We start from the raw sequence: 16,159 nt of genomic DNA, 5'->3' as shown, positions 1-16,159 counted from the left end.
TTGATCCATTTGAGTTAATTTTTGTATATGGTGTAAAGTAAGGGTCCAGCTTCATTCTTTTGCATGTGGATGTACAGTCTTCCCAAACCATTTGTTGAAAAGACTGTCCGTTCCCCCATTGAATGGTCTTGGTCCTCTTGTTGAAAGTCATTTGACCATGTAAGTCAGGGTCTATTTCTGGGCTCTCTATTCTATTCCATTGGTCTAGATGTCTGTCCTACACCATCACCACACTGCTTTGAAAATTACAGCTTTATAGTAAGTTTTGAAATCAGGAAGTGTGAGTCCTTCAACTTTGTTCTTTTTCAAGGTTGTTTTGTCTATTTGAGGTCCCTTTAGTTTCTATATGAATTTTAGGGTGTTTTTTTTTTCTTTTTAAATATATTTTTATTGATTTCAGAGAAGGGAGAGGGAAGATAGATAGAAACATCAATGATGAGAGAGAATCATTGATTGGCTGCTTCCTGCAAGCCCCACACTGGGGATTGAGCCCACCACCTGGGCCTATGCCCTGACTGGGAATTGAACTGTGACCTCTTGGTTCATAGGTCGAAGCTCAACCAGTGATACTTGCCGGCTAGGCAGGGTGGGTTTTTCTATTTCTGCAAAAAAAAAGATGAGATTTTGATAGTGATTACATTTGAATCTGTAGACTGCTTTGGGTAGTGTTTGCACAGCATTTTGAATGCACTAAATTGTACCCTTTAACATGGTTAATTATGTGTAATGTGAATTTCAGCTCAATTAAAAAAGTGATAGGGTGATTATACCTGCAGAGTAGGTATGGGGGTGGCATGAGGCAGCTGGAAGGGAAAGGAGGTTGCAATCAGATGGAGGAATGTTGGGCTTTAAGACCCCTAATACAGAACAGTGTAGGGTAGGTGAAGGAGTTGAGCAGATAAAAAGGCTGCGAGGCTAAGGCACTCCAAGGTAATCAAAAAAGACACCCACTTCACAAGGAGGCTCAAGACTGCACTTTCAGAGGGATACATGTGCATGTGGGAACGGTGGACATCACTGGAGTGTAGGGTTACAGGGGACTTTTATTATTTAAGGAGAAAAAATAATGAAAATTGTTTTAAAGCTGTAATATAGAAAATTTAAGGAGACAGTGAACAAGGTGCCTCTCTCACTTTCAACCACCGTGGGAGTGGCAGGAAGGTGTTAGATGATACGGGCATGGATAGAGAGGGGGTGGGCATACCAGCTGGTTTAATCTCTTATTTATTTTCAGTATAATGGTCTGGCAATAGCATTGTGGAGCTGGGAGAAGGCCAACCCTGCCTCCCAACCCTGAAGTGTATGAGGCTTGGTAGGGTAAACACCCCTCGATTCAAGACTTGGCAGGGGAAGCTATGTTCTTGTAAGACAGCCAACGTTCAGTTAAAGCAAGGAGTAAGAGACAGGCTGGGGATGTAGAGTGGTCTGTTCATCATGGAATGATCTTCCACAAGGAACAGAAGGGAGTGTGAGGAGGGAAGCAGCAGTGCAGGAAGGCACAGGATGGGCTGGGGACCAGTGAATAGGATAAGATGGGTGATCGAAGGCGCTTAAATTTTGGGTGCTTCTCTAGCACAGGAATAGAGGGGTTCAGTAGGGAATCGTGGCTTTGTCAAGTTTAGTAACAGTGGAACAGGCCCTCTAGGATCTGAACAGGATGTTGGACTTGAGCTGGGACACCTTGGAGGGTAGAATTTGGATAGACAAGACAACAACAGTACAGAGTCCCAGAGTCAGACACTAGCACGGATGACTTGAGGGCCAGTGAGCAAACTAGACAGAGCTAAGGTCAAGGTTTGTGTCAGGGATTAGAAGGCTGGCTCCCAAGGATGGAGCTGGGTTCTGAAGAACTGTATAAGCCAGCGGAAGAGTCAAGGTGTGATTTGTAAAAAAAACAGAGGTTCCTTATGGGTTTGCCAGTGGAGGGACAGATGAAAACAGCATTAAGGAAGATCAGTGTGAAAAATAGCCACGCAAAGTGGATTGGGGCAGGAACACTTAGACTTGCGGAGGATTCTGCAACTATTCACACATGATGTGGTGTAGGATTGGACTGGGAGGAGAAGGAAAAGATAATTTCAAAATAAAAACAGAATTTGTTTTATTTTTTAAATTTTTGTTGTTGAATTCATTAGTGTGACATTGGTTAATAAAATCATATAGGTTCCAGGTGTACCATTCTATTATAACACAGCATCTGTGCATTGTGTTGTGTGTTCACCACCCCAAGTCAGGTCTCCTCCATCACCATGTATGTCCCCTTTACTTTCTACCTCCCCACCTCCCATTTCCCCCTGGTGTTGTCTGTGACTATGAGGCTTTTTGTTTTGGGCTTAATCCCTTTACCTTTTTTAACCCAGCCCCCAACCCCTCTCCCCTCTATATCTATGAATCTGTTTCTATGTTGTTTATTAGTGTATTTTGTTCATTAGATTACATGTATGAGTGAAATCATATGGTATTTGTCTTTCTCTGACTGGCTTATTTCACTTAGCATAATGCTCTCCAGGTCCAGAACTTTATATATGGGGAGGTGAAGAAAAGGGATAAAAAATTTTCAAAATTTTGTACCTGGCTGATGAGTTATAATAAGAACATGGGCAGGGAGCCTGAACGAGGAGTATCGGTTTAGGCCAAGGAGTGGACAATGATGAATTTAGTTTGGGACCTAGAATCCTTTGCATCTTACAGTTAAATGAGACTTTGCATCACACTATGTGGAACATCTAAATATTTTATAGATGAAGAAATCTGGAGTTTGAGATAATACAGATCATCCTAGTAGAGTTGTCCTAGAGGCAGTTTGGCCATTTGTAGCTGGATTTTATGTGTGTAGTTTTGTGGGTTTTTATTTTATTTTAATTTTTATATATTTTTATTTATTTCAGAGAAGAAAGGAAAGGGAGAGATAGAAACATCAATGATAGGAGAGAATCACTGATCGGCTGCCTCCTGCACACCCCCTACTGGGGATTGAGCCCCCAATCCGGGCATGTGCCTTTGACTAGAATCAAACCTGGGACCTTTCAGTCCCCAGACTGACACGGAGCCAAACCAGCTGGGGCTATGTGTGTGTGTTTTGTTTTTTTTAGAGAGAAAGGGGAACCGGGGGGTGGGGGGGGTGGGGGTGGGGGGACGGGCAGACAGACAGCAGATCAATTGCCTCCTGTACACTGGGGATCGAACCTACAACCTAGTTATGTGCCCTGACCAAGAATCAAACCCGCAACCTTTTTGTTGCATGAGATCATGCTCCAATCAACTGAGCCACCCGGCTGGGCCATAGCTAAATTTTAATGACACAAAACTAGTGATACCAATTTTGGATTCACAGTAATAGTCTTGTCAAATAATTCTATAAGAATGGATGAATTATCTGAGAGAGGGAATGGAGAAAATGAGGAGATGACTAAAGACATGAAGGAAACAGAATTGAATCAAGAGGCAAAAAAGAGACAGGAATTTTAGCTTTGCTACTTACTCGCTATATGAACTTGACAATTTATTGACCTTCCCTGGGTCTCAGGCTGCAGTCATATCCCAGGCTTGAGGTAAGGGGGTGGGGGTAGGTGGAGGAGGAGGGGGTTGGAAGGGTGGAAGGCTCTGCTTCTAAGCTCACTCATGTGGCCTCTGCTCCTTGCTGGCTGTTGCCTGGAGACATCGGTACCTTGCCATGTGGGTCTCTCCTTAAGGGCACTCACAACGTGGCCGCTGGCTTCCCTAGAGTGCTCTTGCCTCCTTTGCCAAATACTAATTGACCATGGAGGCATGGGTTGATTTCTGGGGTCTCTGTTCTGGTCCATTGATCTATATGCCTGCTCTTATGCCAGTACCAGGCTGTTTTTATTACAATGGCCTTGCAGTATAGTTTGATATCCAGTATTGTGACCACTCCAACTTTGTTCTTCTTTCTCAAGATTGCTAAGGCTATTTGGGATCTTTTTTTTGGCTCCATATACATTTTTAGAGTATTTTTTTCCTAGATCTGTAAGATATGCCATTGTTATTTTAATAGGGATTTGTGTTGCTTCTATAGATTGCTTTGGATAGTATGGACATTACATTAATTCTTCCAATCCATGATGGATTATGCTTCTACTTGTTTGTATCTTCTTCAATTTCTTCAATGTCCCATTGTTTTCCGAGTACAGGTCCTTTACCTTTATTAAATTCCTAGGTACCTTGTTTTCTTAGTTGCAAGAGTAAATGGGATTGTTTTCTTAGTGTCTCTTTCTGATAGTTTATTATTGGTGTATAGGAATGCTTTCGATTTCTAGATATTGATTTTGTAACCTGCTACTTTCCTGAATTCATTTATTAGATCTATTTATTTTCATAACATTTTAAAATGCAAGTTTTTTAAATTATTTAAAACCTATATATTTGGGGTTTCTATATAAGGAGTACTTAACGAATGAAACTCAGCAATAAAAATTGTTATTAAGCTCTCTTTACACAGTCCCATTAAACTGGGATTTTTACTCTCAGTTACTATTGGACTCTACACTTACCACATTTATATGTGACTATAAAATACTAGAGGCCCGGTGCACGAAATTCGTGCACGGCGCGGGAGGGGGGGGGTGTCCCTCAGCCCAGCCTGCAGCCTCTCCAATCTGGGACCCCTCGAGGGATGTCCAACTGCCCGTTTAGGGATCGGGCCTAAACGGGCAGTCGGACATCCCTCTCACAATCCAGGACTGCTGGCTCCCAACTGCTCGCCTGCCTGCCTTCCTGATTGCCCCTAACAGCTTCTGCCTGCCAGCCTGATTACCCCCTAACCACTCCCCTGCCAGCCTGATTGATGTCTAACTGCTCCCCTGCCAGCCTGTTTGCCCTCAACTTCCCTCCTCTACCGGCCTGGTCACCCCTAACTGCCCTCCCTTGCAGGCCTGGTCCCTCCCAATTGCCCTCCCCTGCTGGCCTGATTGCCCACAACTGTCCTCCCTTGCAGGTCTGGTCCCTCCCAACTGCCCTCCCCTGCTGGCCATCTTGTGGTGGCCATCTTGTGTCCACATGGGGGCAGGATCTTTGACCACATGGGGGTAGCCATCTTGTGTGTAGGAGTGATGGTCAATCTGCTATTACTCTTTTATTAGATAGGATAGAGGCCTGGTGCATGGGTGGAGGCCAGCTGGTTTGCCCTGAACGGTGTCCCGGATCAGGGTGGGGGTTTCCTTGGGGCGTGGGGCAGCCTGGGCGAGGGGCCTGTGGTGGTTTGCAGGCCAGTCACGCTACTGGCAACCCAAGTGGAGGTCCTGGTATCTGGGATTTATTTATTTTCTACAATTGAAACTTTGTAGCCTGGAGCGAGCCAAGCCTTCTGCTTGCTCCAGGGCTGCAGCCATTTCTGTTGGGATTTATTTATCTTGTATAATTGAAACTTTGTAGCCTTAAGAGGAGGCCTGGGCCGGCCAGGGTGTGCGGAAAGCTTGGCTTCCTCCATCGCCGGGGAAACCCAAGCCTCCCTCCTGCTCTCTCCATGGCCACAGCCATCTTGGTTGGGTTAATTTGCATACCTGCTCCTGATTGGCTGATTGGCATGGCTTGTGGGTGTAGCAGAGTGATGGTTAATTTGCATATTACTCTTTTCTTAGATAGGATTTCTGTTATAGGCTGGTGATTTTAGGTTTACCTCTTGTTTTTGAGTGACTTGTCTTTATCAACAATCTAATTCATTCAATCTTTTATATCTATTGGTACAACAGTAAGTAAGTTTGAGTCAGTGTACCAGGATGACCTAAGTGTTAATGGTTATATCATTTTATCTTAGGGCTCTCTATTTAATGATAATATTTCCTCTGGCACTACCTGTGTATGTGTGTATGAGTAACCCAACTTGGCAAAAAATCCAAAACCTCAAACCCCAAACACAATTAAATATGCTGTTCTCATTGGGAAGCTATCATTCTGTTCAAGTTACACACTATGCTGTCTATTTCATTGCAGTACAGTTTTCATGGTTCTATTGTATACATTGAAAGCTAGCATTTATTCTTTAAATGTGAATACAATGTTTAATTGTGGGGACACACCGTTTGAATAATAAAAGTTGAATTACTTCAGAATAAATGATGCCGGATTAGGCTCTAGTCCAGTAGCTTCCACTTGAAAGAGTGGTCAACATTCACTGACTTCATGTCAGCTGCTCCTCACGCCAGCCTCTGCAGCTCATCTGTGCCTCCCACTCCACTGAAATTGTTCACTTAAAGGTTACAGATAACTTCTTTTCAGGCCCTTATCATTCTTCCCTGTGAATCACTACAATAACTTTCCAGCCCAGCAGGTGTGGCTCAGTTGGTTGAGCGTCAGTCAATCTGTGCATCAGGAGGTCATGGTTCAATTCCGGGTCAGGGTACATGCCCTGGTTGCGAGCACAATCCCCAGTGCAGGAGGTAGCCGATCAATGTTTCTCTCTCTCTCCCTATCCTGCCTCTCTCTGAAATCAATAATTTTTTTTAAAAAAAAAGCAGAAAAAAACACCAATAGCTTTCCAAGTGTTCTCTCGGCCACACACAGTCCTTTCTCTTACCAACTCCATATTATTCTCTTTTCTAAACTTCAAACTACCATCATGGTTGAAACTTTTTCAGGATAAAAATTCAAACTTCTTTAGAAAAAAAAAATTCAAACTTTTCAATGTGAGACTGGATTTACCAATGATTTGCCATTTGCCAAAATCAGAACCCCCTTTTCATCCTGCTTGAGGTATATGATATCCTGATCACTCAGTCCATCTTGAAGGGCTTGACAGTGTACAACTGTGACTATCCCACTTCTCTGGCTGGTCTTCTGCGCCGGCATCCCTTCTCTGGCATTTCTCTAGATCCTGTGCTTATATCCCTTTTCCTGTAGAGCTCAACATTTCCTTAATTATCATGCCTATAGAAGAGGCTCCCAAATTCACAGCCAAAAGGGCTCCAGCTCTCCCTATTTCCAGGGGCCTTTGCACCATCTTTACATGGATATTTCATCAACAGCTCAAACTATGTTCAAAGCAGGCTCATCTTCTTCCCTCCAAAATTCGTCCTTCTATTTCTATCTCTCATGATCCCAGAATTCTCCCTGTTGATTAGCTTAAATCTCCAAATCATTTGACACTTTATGTCCCATGACATTCAAGATTACCTCTACTTTTCCTGTCTTTTCCTTCCCATCCATTCTGAATACCTTAGTCCCTTAACTGCCGTGAGAGTCTCCTTTACTTTCTCTCTCCCAAACGTTCTATTTTCAATCCCACCGATGCCAGAGTAACCTTTTAAAAACATCTTTGAGTATATCGTGTCCCTGCTTAGTGTTTCCAGAATAAAGTCCAAGCTCTGATCCCGTCTTGACCTCACCTTAACCTACCTTTTCAATCTCATTTGCAACCTTGCCCCTATGTTGGATCCCGAAAGCCCATTTGCAGTTCTATAAACTGGCCCATTTCTGTGCCTTCTCTCACCTGGTTCCCTTACCTGGAATATCTGCTCTCAAAGTCACTTGTTTCCCATGTTTGGAACTTCTGCTCTCAAAATCTATCTTTATCTTTTCCCAGCAGCCTTTTTCTCACTTAGCTGCAATCATTTCCTCCTTCTATTAGATTCCATGCAGCATTTTATCTATTTATCTGTCAACAGTTCAGTTATTTTGTGTCATCTTATTTCCCCTGCTAAATTGTAAGCAAGATTTCAAGTGGTGTATTCATTTCTTGCCTTCCTATTTCCACCAGGGGGTCTCGTGAAGTGCTGTGCTTATAAATATTCTGAATCAAAGAGAATTTTTAAAATGAAAGAGAAAGCCAGGAAAGCAGAGTGAAATATGGAAAGACAAAATCAGGAATAGAGTCCACAGCTTCTGATTTCTACCCAATATTTTCATCCGAGAGCCCACATTCCAGCATTGCTCCCTTTCCACACAGAAAGGCTCTCTTGCCATTTGATGATTTATTAATCAAGCACAGAGCTGCTCACAAAGTAAACAGACGGCGGGGAAGAACGGAAAAAAAAAAAAAAAAAACAAAGCAACTCAGGGTCTTAATCTCAAAGACTTGAATTTTGGAGGGGTGTGTCAATTCATATTTCATTTGTGTCCCTGAGTCTGAGTTGCAAGGCGTTTTCACCCCAGAACTCAGGGTTTCTCATCACTAGTGCGAAGACATTTTTAAAAGATGAGAAATAAAAAAAAAAAACAACTATGTAGGTTGTCCCAGGCCCGCCAGTAAAAGTTTGTTATGCAGTAGTAACATTAAAATAATTGCGAAAACGAGACGGGGGGGAAGATTATAGTAATGCGAGCTTGGAACATCAGTAATCCCCTCGCCAACACCGGTTCTTGATTAGTAAGGGCTGGGTCTGACTGCACCAGCACCTTTAAAAATGAAGACATACAAGCCGCCCTCCTTAAAAGACAAATCCCTACTGCACCGCACTGCAACTTCCGAGCACTGGGGACCTGCTCGCGCGGTCACCAACACGGGGCGGACGGGCCCTGGCGATTGGGAACCCGCAGCCCGCGCGGGCAGGAGCCTCAGGCTGGAAGGTGGTGCCAGCTCGCCCGCCGAGCTCGCCCTCACCAAGCCGAGGGCTCCCGAGGGGGGGGGGGGGGACGCTCCCCGATGGCCCCCACAGGCCTCCTTCACACCCTCTCTCCAGGCAGTGCTTGCATCCCGCTAGCCCGGGCCCGAAACAGCACGGGCTGCCGGGGCCGCCGGGAAGCCAGGCCCCGCTCCCGAAGCTCGGGCCGCCGCTGGCGAGAGCTCAGGAGCCCGAGGGGCGGGGATGCGGGGCGGCGCCGCGCCACGGCTCAGCCACCTCCTCGACCCCGCCCGCCCGCCCGGGTCCGCGCCGCCGGCCCTCCGCCAGCCTGGGACGCGCGGACCGCGGGAGGGCGGAGAGACGCCAGGCGGCCGGCACCTGCACCGCGGGGCCGCCCCGCCCCCTGGGCCCCGTGCGCGCGGTCCCCTTTCGCTTCCGCCCCCTCCCTTCGGCCCGGCTCTCCGGGCCGGAGCCGACTCCGCCCCGCTCGCGCGGCTGCCGGCCGGCGTGACGTCGCCAAGCCCCGCCCCCTGCTATAAATACTGGCGGCGCCCGCACCGCCTTCCCACACTCTCTCTCTGGCTCTTCGTTCCGCTGCAGGGTTTCCTTTTTCTTCCGCCTTCGCTGCCTCTTCTCATCCTTTCTCGCTCTCCTCCTCTGTGGTGTGGCGACGCCGAGTCCTCTCCCCACCCGCTCCTCGCCCTGCTTCTAGCGCCCGCGCTGGGGTTCAGTTTCTCTCCGCCGGCCGCCGCCTCCACTGCTGCCCAGCTGGTGTCGGTGCCGCGCTTTTCCTCCTACGTCGTCCCCGCAGCTTATGGCCCAGGCCGCCTTGGGTATTTCTGCTCAAGGTAACCACATCCCTCTTTAAAAATTCCGCCGAAAAAGAGAAGACGCTTTACCCGACTCTTTGGGCCGTTATCTCACGTGAGTACCCCCATCCGAGGGGGGCGGGCGGGCGGGCGGGCGGGGCCGGGACCGGGACGTGGTGCCGGCCTCGGGGGGCGGCCGAGTGCCTCCCGGCTGGGCCCCGCCGCCGGTCGGCGTCCCCGCCGCTTGGCCGCCTCGAACATGGCGGACGGCGGAGTGTGTGGCGGCGGCGGCGGCCGGTGCCGCGGCGGCGGGCGCGCCTCGGGGCCTCGGCCGGGCGCTCGGTGGGAGTCCGAGCGGCTGGGCCGAAGGGGGCGTGTGCGTGTGGGGGGCGCGCTGGGGTCTCGCGGCCGGGGAGGGGCGGGGGTGTCGGCGTCGCCTCCGGCGGCGTGGTCCCCCCACCCCTCTCCCGTGGTGCTTTGCTGTTTCCGGGGAGGGGGCCGGGCCGTCGCCCCGAGGGGCCTGGGTCCCGCCGCCCCGACCCGGAGAAGCGCCGCGCCTTCGCCTCCTTCCTTCGGGCGCCCGGCGGGCGGTGCGACGGGTGCTGTGGCCGGGGCCGTGGGTTATGAATGGAGCGGGGCGGGCCCGCGCCGGCCTCCTGTGACAGCTGCCGGGGGAGGACGGGCGCTGGGCGGGCGGCCTCCCTCTGGTGGAGGAAAGTTGACGCCACGCGGGGCCCGGCGGCGGGGAACCCCGGTGTCAGGTAGCGAGGGAGAGAGAGGCCTTTGGCCCCTTCTGGAAGCCTCGGGCCCGCCGCTCCGCCCCCCGCGGCGCCCAGGATTGGGCCCCGTCGCCTTCACTCACCCCCCCAGTCACCTCCCGGAGCCGGAGGATTAGTCACCATGGCTTCGTACTCCGGTCCACGCCGCGATTCCTGGGCCGGGAGGGAGCACCGTGGGCTGGGGTGGCTGATCAAGGACTCGTTGGACTGCCAACCGTCGATGGTGGTAACGTGTTTTAACTCTTAACCCAGACTATATTCTGAGCGCAGGCTTCTTGTGCTGAGCTGCTGGTTCGGAAACCTGGAAGGGCCGGGGCCCAGTTTACAGCCCCCATGATGTTTCAGCAGTTTTCACGGGCTTTGGGGGAGGCGGAAGGGGGGGGGGCATCTTGGATACTTGATGGTATTTTGGTGTCCCGTCCCGTTTCCACTGTTGAGCTCCCTAGCTTAGGTGGGAACCCGAGGACACTCGAGGAAGAGAGAACTACCGAGCCTGGCAGGAACTTGAGCAAAGCCCTAATAATCCTTTTATTCCTCTTACAAATGTAAGAGTTGCAGATGCTGGTCCTGAATACAAATAAGCCCCGAGGAGTTTGCCTTTTGGTAGTGTGGGTAGACTCCTAATTACTCCTGGGTGTAGGTGCAGGAATCCAGTGACAGGACCTTCAATACTGCCGCCCAGGTTTAACTTGTAGATTTTCAAACATCCAGAGAAAGGGGAAAGAATTGCACCCTCGCCTAGATTCACATTTAACTTTTATTTGCCATCCCGCTATCCATTCATCAATCCATCACGTTTTTCCATATATTTCGAAGTAATTGCATGCCCTGGCCGGGTGTCTCGGTTGTAGCAAGGTCCCATACACCAGAGTAAGCTGAAGTTGCCTGAACACTTCACTGCTCCAACTTCAGTATGCACATATCATTAAATAGGGTTTAATACTGTTTATTCTTTTATAAAATTTCTTTATTGATTAAGGTGTTACATATGTGTCCTTATTCCCCCATTACCCTCCCCTATTCCCCCACTCATGCAATACTGTTTATTCTTTAAAGAAAACAACACACACACACACACACACACACCCTGATAAAATTCACATAGTTAATGCACAACCCTCAAGTAATACCGTTTGATGAGTTTTGACAAAAATAAAGCTGTGTATTTCAAACCTCTGTCAAGATGTGGGTTGCAGCACCCCAGAAAAGTTATCTTTTACCCCTTCAAACGCTATCCCCTTCTCACCACCGAAGCAGCCATGATTGTTTTTTGTTGTTTTTAGCAGATTAGTTTTGTCTATTCTAGAATTTGTGTCTATAAGTGGAATTATACTGTATGCATTGCTTTGTTTAAAAGACTTCTTTAACTCAGCATATTTTTGATACTCATGGTGCATATATTAGCAGGTTTTTCCTTTTTGTTGCTCAGTAGTGGTCCATTATATTAATCATTTTTCTAATTTTTTAAAATAAACTTTATTTTAGAATAATTTTAGATTTATAGAAAACTTGCAAATTTTGTACAGAAGCTGGTACTGCATACTTCTCACCCAGATACGTTACTACTAACTGTACTCCAGACTTTCTTTGGCTTTCACAAGTTTTTAATGTCCTCTCTCTGTTCAGGATCCAATCCAAAGTACCACGTTGCATTTAGTTGTCCTCCTTTCCCCAGACTCTCTGATCTGTGACAATTAGTCCTTTTTTTTTGTTTTTCCTGTCCTTGACAGTCCAGAGAAATATTGACCAGATATCCAGTAGAGCGTCTTCCAACTTGGGTTTATCTGGTCTTTTGTCATGATTATTCTGGGGTTTTGGGTTTTGGGAAGGAATAGCACAGAACAACTTTAAAAGTCAATGGTAAAGGCAGTGTGAGTTCAGAGAAATATTGGCAGTTTGGTGTTACTAGGTTTTTGTGGGTAGTATCTGTCAACGTGATGGGAGAAGTTTCTTTTTTGTCTTACTAGCTTACTGCCGACTTTCTGTTCACCAAGATGAAGACAGTCTCTTCAAACAATTGTTAAGGAACTTGAATGCAGTGTTGTACATGATCCAACTGATTTACACACACCATTCTAAATGAGAATAATTTATTTTCCTATGACTCCTTTTCTCCACATTTTTATCTTACTTTTCATGGTTTATCTTAACTGTACAGATAATTCTGTTTATCCTGTATATAAAGGTTCTCTTACTCTACATACCCTTTTTATTATTTCTGTTGAGATATGCTTTTCAAATTTTAGGGCCTTCATTTCCTACTCGTATCTTTTAGTTATATGGAAATGTTTAGAGATCATACTGAAGAACATTCTTGAATACCTGAAGTTTAATGGCCTTAACATTTCACATCACTGCTCTTGGGTTGCATTAAGCAGCATGATATCTGGAACTATATCGGGGAAAAGAGAAAAATGTCTCTGTCAGGATAATTACCCTATTTCTTGGAATAATTGAGAATAAACCGTCTCTGTCTCCAGCATGAGTATTTTAGTTTATTTTTAAAATTATCGTGGTGTGGGAAGAATCAGAATCTTTGTTATGGAGTTTCATGTAAGGTTGTAATCATTGTTGCATGCTAGTATCTTGCCTCATCATCCATTAGTATCATTGAGAGTGTGAGCAGACCCTAGTAGATTGAAAGAACATTTTCTTTACCTCCTACAAAGGTGACCATCCTGGTTGAGATGAGATATGCTTTAGATATGTCTATAGTGCTTCTGAAATCTCTCAGATTCTTGCCCTTAAAATTTCTAGTTTTGTCATTTTTCTGATTTCTTTCTTACCTCTTTTCTAGCAAATGCTGCCAGGTTATATTTAAAGTAGCAACCACGGAATTATGAATAGAAGTATGAATAGGTCTAGCGATTTACCTTAGAGATTATATAAGTCTGTCCTATCAAACGATAGCAAGTAATAAGCATTCCTAAAACTTACTCAGCATTTTGTAGTGTGCCAAGCACATTCACATTCATATGTTGTTCCTAGTATAGTAGAGTGACTTAAGTCTAGACAAGTGTTAGGTATGAGGAGGTAAACCTTTAGTGGTCACTGCCCAATATATGACAGTTCTCAAAAGTTAGTTCACATATATACATAATGTATTAGCCAAGTCATAAAGTCTTTTTATCGTTTTGGTATACAGTAGGATTTTATACTTTAAGCAAAAAAAAACTTGGAATATGGAGAGTAAAATAAATGTTCTGGGTAGTTCTAGACTACCTGTTATGTTAGAACAGTGGTCGGCAAACAAACGGCGGCTCGCGAGCCACATTGCTGCTCTGTTGGCTAATGAATTTGCCGACCACTGGACTAGACTAAATGTTACCGTGTAGTTGGAAGCTGTGAGGATTAGGCAATTGTGGCATATTGTGTGCAAAGATGTAAAGGGTAGTATATGACAGTGGTCGGCAAATTCATTAGTCAACAGAGCGGCAAACCGCGGTTTTGTTGACCACTGTGTTAGAACATTATACATACTAAGTCTTGCCTACACATCAGGTTGGTGAGAGTACTGGACATTTAAATTTTAGGCAACTTAGAAATTTTGGTTTTGGAGGACAAATAAAAGCAAAAATGAAATTAGATGAAGGCTGGAAGCTGAGTAAGTAGGTAAAGATACTTGGTAAGATGACCATGTCCTTAGGTTATATGAATTTTGTACTATTGCAGCTTGGAAATGCTTACTGTGTAAAAAGTAAGTACTTCATACTGTGGTGTAAACCCTTTGAAAACATTTTGTGTAATGTGACATTATTGAAACCAGAGGCCCAGAGCACGAAATTTGTGCCCAGGTGGGGTCCCTAGGCCTGGCCAGTGATCAAGGCCGATTTGAACCAGGCCTGCAGGCTGGGTGGAGAGACCATGGTTGGCCTGCTGGCCCAGGGGAGGGACCTGGGGAGGTTGGCTGTGGGAGCACAATGACCACCAGGGGGCAGCTCCTGCGTTGAGCGTCTGCCCCCTGGTGGTCAGTGCGCGTCATAGCGACTGGTCATTCAGTCGTTGGGTCGTACTGGTCACTTAGGCTTTTATATACTAGTACTACTATATATAGATAGATTCTATTAAAACTAAAACTTATTTCTGCAGTTAAGATGTCAATTTAACCTAACATTTATTTTTTATTTTTTTATTATTTTTTTTTCCAATTTTTTTATTAAGGTATTATATGTGTACATATCTTACCATTGCCCCCCCCCACCCCACTCCCATATATGCCCTCACCCCCCTAACCTAACATTTTTAAACATAGGATTATATGCTACTACTTTTATTTTCTTCTTTAGGGCGAACTTTCTGACCAAGTGTACAACTACCCAGAAGGCCTAGGAGAAGTGCTGTATAGAGAGCAGTTCGACTTCAACGCTGAGCCACCTTGGGAACCTAGCTGATGATAGGGGGGTTCCATCTCCTAACTTGTCCATGTAAGTATTTTCACATCCATGCAGGGGTCTTGTAAAGTTGAAATAAAGAAGAGTTCTGTTTGCTCGCTCTTTTCCAACCCTGCAATTGTATTTATCTCTTAAAATGCAGTGACTCTTAAAACTCTTTAAAAGTTCTAAAACAGGCTTGGCATTAGAGGTATACTGATTCAGTTATATGCATTGTTTACCAAAGACTGGACCACAACATTTATTTTGATTACATGACACGTATGATCATACTTAAGTATTTATTGTAGGTTACATTTTAGGAAATCTTAATAGTCCAGGTTTTAATATAAATTGGAGAGAGGTTTTTAAAGTTAAGATGTGGGTAGTAGTTTATCACATCATTCATGCAGAGCAAATGCTCTCTATTCCACTCACTGCACCTATATCCTAGAGCAGGCGTCCTCAAACTACAGCCCACGGGCCACATGCGGGTGTTTTTGCCGTTTTGGTTTTTTTACTTCAAAATAAGAGATGTGCAGTTTGCATAGGAATTTGTTCATAGTTTTTTTTAAACTATAGTCCGGCCCTCCCAACGGTCTGAGGAACAGTGAACTGGCCCCCCGTTTAAAAAGTTTGAGGACCCCTGTCCTAGAGCATGGAATATGAGGAGTGAATCTTAGTTCTTGTTTTTCTAGTTATGAGCATCTTGCCAGTGATGTTTAGAGTTTATATTCTTTTTTATAAAATAACTTTATATAACACTCAGCTGCTGGGGAAAAACGGGTTGTTTTTAGAGGACTTACTAGGAGATCATATATGTACACCTGAGCAGATTTTTCAGGGGGTAGTTTTGTTTTGACTATACTTGATTTTCTATGAATGAATTTGACTTTTGAATTAAATCTCTGAAAAATGTAATTCCACCGTAAACTTGTTTGAATTTAAATTTGTGCTGCTAGATTCATGTGGTTAATTTTTAAATCTATTAATGTATAGATTTCTTGCTTTTGAGATTTGGGTTTTGGATGTTTTTAAGTTGGCCAGAGACTTTGCAAGAACACTTGAAATTTTTAGGAAAGCTTAGGGTATCAGTTTAGTTTTTGTTAGTCTCTCTTGTTAAACAGATTCTATCAAAAGTATTTGCTCTATCAAATATGGGAGAGTATCTTAAAGCAAACCTTTTCAACACATTTGATATTAACCTCAAATTACAATTTAAGACTTTGGTTTTTTAAAGATTAAAGAGGGGGGGGGGGAACACAATTTAAATAATAGCGTTTCTTGCAAGTTCTGCTGACTTAGAACCCTGACTGGAGGGTTTCTCATAGCTTTATGAATTTGAGCAAATTGCTTACTTTACAGCTGTGATTTTTATATAATGTTCCTTTATTTTATATAAAGTTCCTTTAGTCCTGAAATGATAAAATGATTTCTCTTTGAGTGTGTGGTCTTTGGAACAGCATCTATTAGCATCACTTAGAACAGAAATTTGGGATTTTGGCCCCACCCAAACCTTCATTAGAATCTGCATTTTAACCAAGTGGTATGTATGCATATTAAAGAGAAGCACTGTTGCCACCATCTCAGTTACCAAGTCAATTATCTCTTAATTTTTGTTAATCATCTGTTCTATTTCCAACATATCTGATGTTTTCCCCAAGTTGCCTTGGATATTTAAAACT

General features: G+C 45.0%; 1 protein-coding gene across 3 annotated transcripts in view; it reads left to right on the top strand.

The window, feature by feature from the left end:
* The first annotated feature begins 9,068 nt into the window (after positions 1–9,068).
* The window catches only part of AZIN1 (antizyme inhibitor 1), a 35,419-nt gene continuing 28,328 nt past the window's right edge, over positions 9,069–16,159 (top strand). For all 3 annotated transcript variants that reach the window (XM_079796335.1, XM_079796333.1, XM_079796334.1), the window contains exons 1-2: positions 9,069–9,440; positions 14,391–14,528. The gene's annotated coding sequence lies outside the window, so the exon portion shown is untranslated. The remainder of the gene's footprint in view (positions 9,441–14,390; positions 14,529–16,159) is intronic.

This window comes from Cnephaeus nilssonii (assembly GCF_951640355.1).
Source record: "Cnephaeus nilssonii genome assembly, chromosome: 18".
In the NCBI taxonomy this organism is placed as follows: domain Eukaryota; kingdom Metazoa; phylum Chordata; class Mammalia; order Chiroptera; family Vespertilionidae; genus Cnephaeus; species Cnephaeus nilssonii.
This window is presented reverse-complemented; position numbering and strand designations above follow the sequence as displayed.